General features: G+C 34.7%; 1 non-coding gene across 1 annotated transcript; it reads left to right on the top strand.

Moving 5' to 3' along the window:
* The first annotated feature begins 1445 nt into the window (after positions 1-1445).
* Positions 1446-1552, top strand: LOC143672255 (U6 spliceosomal RNA). The gene has a single exon (XR_013169725.1). It is a non-coding gene; the product is annotated as a U6 spliceosomal RNA (small nuclear RNA).
* The last annotated feature ends 4283 nt before the right edge of the window (positions 1553-5835 follow it).

Below are 5835 nucleotides of genomic sequence, written 5' to 3'. Positions count from 1 at the left end.
AAAGATTAAAGCAGAGTTAAATGAATGGGAAAACAAAACAACAATAGAAGGAATCAATACAACTGAAAGTTGGTTCTTTGAGAAAATTAATAATATTGATGGATCACTAGCAAGACTGATGAAAAAAGAGAGAGGATGCACATAAACAAAATCAGAAATGAAAGAGGGTGTGTTACCACAGATACTGAAGAAATAAAAAAATCATAAGAGGTTACTATGAACAGCTACATGCCAACAAACTAGACAACTTAGATGAAATGGGCAAACTCATGGATACACACAAACAACTTACACCGACTCGGGAAGATATAGAAGATCTCAAGGAATCAATCACAAGTAAAGAGATTCAATCAGTCATCAATAATCTTCATACAAAGAAAAGTTCAGGGCCAGATGGTTTCACAGGGAAACTTTATGAAATATTCCAAAAAGATCTAACACCAAACCTGCTCAAATTTTTCCATAAAATTGAAAGAAAAGGAACACTAACTCATTTTATGAAGCTAATAACATTTTAATGCAAAAACAGGTAAAGATGCTATATGAAAAGAAAACTAATGAATATAGATGCAAAAATTCTCAAACAAAATATTAGCAAATCAAATCCAACAACACATTGAAAAAATTATATACCAGGACCAAGTGGGGTTTATAGCAGGAATGCAAGGATGTTTTACCACAAGAAAATTAATTAATGTAATATAGCACATTAACGAATCAAAATGGAAAAATCACATAATCATCTCAATTGATGCTAAAAGAGCATTCCACAAAATTCAACAACATTTTTCTGACAAAAACACTTCAAAAGATAGGAATCAAAGGTAACGTCCTCAATATGATAAAGGGCATACATGAAAAACCAATAACCATCATTGTACCCAATGGAGAGAGACTGAGAGTTTTCCTTCTAAGATCAGGAATGAGCAAAGCATGCCCACTGTCACCACTAATATTTAACATTGTGCTGGAACTTCTAGCTAAAGCAATCAGGCAGAACAAAGAAATAAAAGGCATCCAAATAGGAAAGGAAGAAATAAAACTCTCATTATTTGCAGATGACATCATACTATATTTAGAAAATCCTGAGAAATCTACAGTAAAATTACTTGAGCTAATAAACAAATTCAGCAAGCTGTGGGATATAACTTTAATGTGTAAAAACCAGTAACTTTTCTATAGACAAGCAATAACCTAATTGGAAAAAAAATCCATTCAGAATAGCAACTAAAAGAATCAAATACTTAGGAATGAACTTACTAGGGATGAAAAGGACTTGTGCAAGGAAAACTATATAACATTGCTAAAAGAAATCAAGGAAGATCTAAATAGGTGCAAAGACATTCCCTGCTCATGAATAAGAAGATTAAATATAGTTAAGATGTCAATTCTATCAAAATTGATCTACAGTTTCAACGCAGTACCATTCAAATTTCCAACAACCCGTGCTTGCTTCAGCAGCACATATACTAAAATTGGAATGATACAGAGATAATAAGCATGGCCCTTGCACAAGGATGACATGCAAATTCGTGAAGCATTCCGTATTTTAAAAAAGAAAGAAAAAACATTCCAACAACCAATTTTGAAGACTTGTAAAATCTAGTTACCAAATTCATCTGGAAGGGAAAGAGATCCAGAATAGCTAAAAACATCCTAAAAAAGAAGACTGAAGTGGGAGGATTAACACTCCCTGACTTTGAAACTTACTATAAAGCCACAGTGGTCAAAACAGCATGGTAGTGGCATGCAGAAAGAAATACTGACCAATGAAATTGACAAGAGTGCAGAAATAGATCACCAAATCTATGGTCAACTGATTTTTGGCAGTTGTCCCAAACCCACTGAATTGGGACAAAATACTGTTTTCAATAAATGGGCATGGGAGTACTGGATATCAATAACCAAAAGAGTTAAAGAGGGCCCTTACTTTACACCCCATAAAAAATTAACTCAAAGTGAATCAAACACCTAAATATAAAAACTAGTTCCATAAAGTTTCTAGAAGGAAATGTGAAGAAATATCTTCAAGACCTAGAAATAGGAGGTAACATCCTAAACATTACACCCAAAACACAAGCAACAACACAAATGATAAATGAGAACCCCTCAAAATCAAATGCTTTCGCAACTCAAAATGCTTTGTCAAAAATGTGAAGAGGCAGCCAACTCAATGGGAGAAAATATTCGGAAATCACATATTGGACAAAAGTTTGATATCCTGTATACATAAAAAATCATACAACTCAACAACAAAACAACAAGCAATCCAATTAAAAATGAACTAAAGATATGAATAGGCATTTTTCTGAAGGACAAATTTATGGCTGGCTCAAAAGCACATAAAGAGATTTTCATTTTCATTGGCTATAAGGGAAGTGCAGATCAAGACTACAATGAGATCCCACCTCACACCTTTAAGAAAGGCTGCTATTAAAAAAACAGGAAACTATAAATGTTGGAGAGGATGCGGATAAATTGGAACGCTTATGCACTATGGAAGACACTTTAGCAGTGTCTTCGGATACTAAATATTGAGTTGCCCTAAGACCCAGAAATAGCACTACTCGGCCCATACCCAGAAGAGCGCAAAACAATAACACAAACAGACATTAGCACCACGATATTCATAGAAGCAGTATTCATAATCACCAAAAAAATGAAACAAACCAAATGCCCATGAACAGATGAGTGAATTAACAAATATGTATATATATATGATGGAATATTATGCAGCAGAAAGACAAAATGATGCCTTGAAGCACATAAGATGGTTGGTTAAGCCTTGAGGACATAATGCTGAATGAAATAAGCCAGACACAAAAGGACAGATACTGTATAACTCTAATTTTATGACCATGGTAAAGGTAAAATCAGAGGCTTATAATACAGAATATAGGGGACTTAGAGCTACATAGAAGCTAGAGATGGATGGATAGTTAGCTAATGAGCTTGAACTCAAATATAAGGGTATCAATAGAAGTGCAGGCCATTCTCTAGTAGGTCTATAAGTAATATTATGATGTTGAAGGTGAACAAAATTGAAAGAAGTTGTACAGAACAATGTGTCCCACTGATTCACACTAGAAACATAAATTATTTCTTGCAAGAACTACTTCAAAGATATGATTCATGTATAAAGAATGTTTAAGTTCAGAGTACAGGGGGAAAACTGGTATTGGATGCTATGGGATACGTTTAACAGGAAAGCATCAGCAGTACCACAGCAACAACAGAGATAAACAATTGGGAGGAGTGACAACAGTTAAGAGGAGGTTTAGATTTCCTATTTGATGTGGGTGTGTTTATTGGTTATCATTCTCTTGGGAGCAATTATCTGAAATTGAGAGTGTTGATGGACTGTGGTCTTTGGGCATTTTACATGATGCCTAATGAATGCAGGTGGCTGAAGAATGCTGTTCTAGTTTGTTAGCTGCCAGAATACAACACATCAGAAACAGATTGGCTTTTAATAAAAGGGGATTTATTTCATTGGTTCTTCAGAGCAGAGGCAGCTAACTTTCAACTGAGATTCTTTCTTATGTGGGAAAGCACAGGGTTATCTATGCTGGCCTTCTCTCCAGGCCTCTGGAGAATAACCATGTTTTCTTTGCTTAAATAGCAAGTAAAAGGATTAGAAGGGCAGTATAAGATGCTTTGGTTAATGGTCCCACTTAGAAAGTATAAAAGAATGGTAACAATTAACTTTCTAAAATGTCTAGAAGAAAATCAAGGCTAGAAAAAAACAATGAATGCTGAATTAAGAAAAAATCACCTAAAAGTAGTAGGTTTTGGACAAACTTATCAATACAGACTTTTTCCCTAAAATTTGATCCATGCTGCACTTTTGGCAACTCAGGTGGCTTGGTTGACTGTAGACATCCCCTGTTCAGGTCTCTGGGTCCTCATTACTGTTGTACCTAAGTGAAAATGTTGGGTTATCTTGTACATTCACCACAACTGGCTCTGTGAATGATTGACTCAGTGTTAAGATTTGTTTCCCCTTACCCAGAAATAACTGAGGGGGAAAAGGCAGCATAGACAGACGAAGGAAATGACAAAGCCAGAGAGTGGACCCAGTGCCAAACTGGAGTGAAAAGGTGGACCAGATGGTAATAACAAAGTTGAGTTGATTTCAGTTGCCATGAGAAACAAAGAACTGAGCTTCAGGCCCCAGGAAGTGTAGATGGGGACAAATTCTTTCTTCGATGGGAAAGAATTGCACATACTGTGAGAATTCTTGAAAGTTAACATGCATGCACAGGGTACAAAATAGGCTCAGAGATACCTAAGAGATCTAATGGTTAAGCACAGGATTTTCTATAGGACCAGTATAAGTTAAGCTAAATATTGAAAAGAGTCTCAACACAGAACCAATCTATGCTAAAATGTTAGTTAAAAGGGAGAATATGACATCCAGACTTAGAATATCAAAATTATCAAATGCCAAGTCTTCAACCAAAGTTCACAAGACAAACAAGTAAACAGAAAGACATAGCTCATTAAAATGAGCAAAATAAAACAACAGAGGAAGCACAGAAATGGAAACAACTCACTATAATTGTTAAGTCAACTCTTCTGAATAACTTCAATGTGCTATAGGAAAACATGGATATAGAATGAAAGAAAAACAAGAAGATAGTGCATGGACAAAGGATGAAATAGATATTTTAAAAAAGGAATAAAAATACTTTGGGGAAAGAAAAACTTGCTAATGGAGATTAAAATTACACTGGAGGTGCTCAACAGCAAGTCGAAAAGACAGAAGAAAGAATCAGTGAACTAGAAAAGATTATTGAAATCATCCAGTCTGAAGACCATAGAGAAAAAAGAATGAAAAAAGCAAGCAAAGCCTATGATACTGTGGAGTAACATGACACATAACAGCATACATGAAATGATGGCCCCAAAAGGAAAGAAAGACAAAGGGACAGGATGAATATTTGCAGAAACAATTGTTGAAAACTTTGCAAAGGTGATGAAATAGATGAATAGTCACCTTCAAAGAATCTCAATGAAGCCAAAAGAAGATGAACCCAAATAGACCTACTCTGAGACATATCATAATGAAAATGTCAAATACCAAATGTAAAGAGAGAAATCTGAAAGCCACAAGAGAGATATGACTCATCACACAAGGGATCCACAAACATATTGCCAATTTCTTGTCAGAAACCATGGAAGCAAGAAAGTACTGAGATAACATATTTAAAGTACTGAAATAAATAATGGCCAGGTAACAATTTTATAATGAGCAATACTGTACTTAAAATGAGAAAGAGTTAAAGACATACCCAAATAAACAAAAGCCAAGAGAGTGTATTAACATGAAACTCTATCTACATGAAAAAATTAAGGGTAGTACTACAGCTTGAAAAGGACAGCGTATAGTAGCTTGCAGCCATATAAAGAAAAAGATCTCTAGCCAAGGTAACTACATGAATGAACACAATTGTCAGTATTATTGTATTCTTAGTATGTAACCCTGCAGTTTTGGTTAAAAAATTTAAAATACCAACACATAAAAAAATCTTTAAGTTATGGGCATGAAAAATGTAAAGATACAATGTATGGGAAAAACATAAAGAGTGGAGAAAAAGTTATAGAGAAGCAGAGATTGTGTATGCTATTGAAGTTATTATGGCATCACTTCAAAATATTTGTCATAGATTTAGGATGCAACTGTAAACTCCATGGTAACCACAAAGAAAATACTTAAAATATATACATAAAAATAATTGAGGAGGGACTCGCTCTAGTTCCACAGGTTGCTCAAAGCAGACATCATAAAGCAAGATGGCTTAAACAATGGGAATTTATTAGCACACTGTTTAA

This window comes from Tamandua tetradactyla, chromosome X, assembly GCF_023851605.1.
Source record: "Tamandua tetradactyla isolate mTamTet1 chromosome X, mTamTet1.pri, whole genome shotgun sequence".
Lineage (NCBI taxonomy): Eukaryota > Metazoa > Chordata > Mammalia > Pilosa > Myrmecophagidae > Tamandua > Tamandua tetradactyla.
The sequence above is the reverse complement of the archived record's forward strand: the minus strand, read 5'-3'. Positions and strand labels throughout refer to the sequence as shown.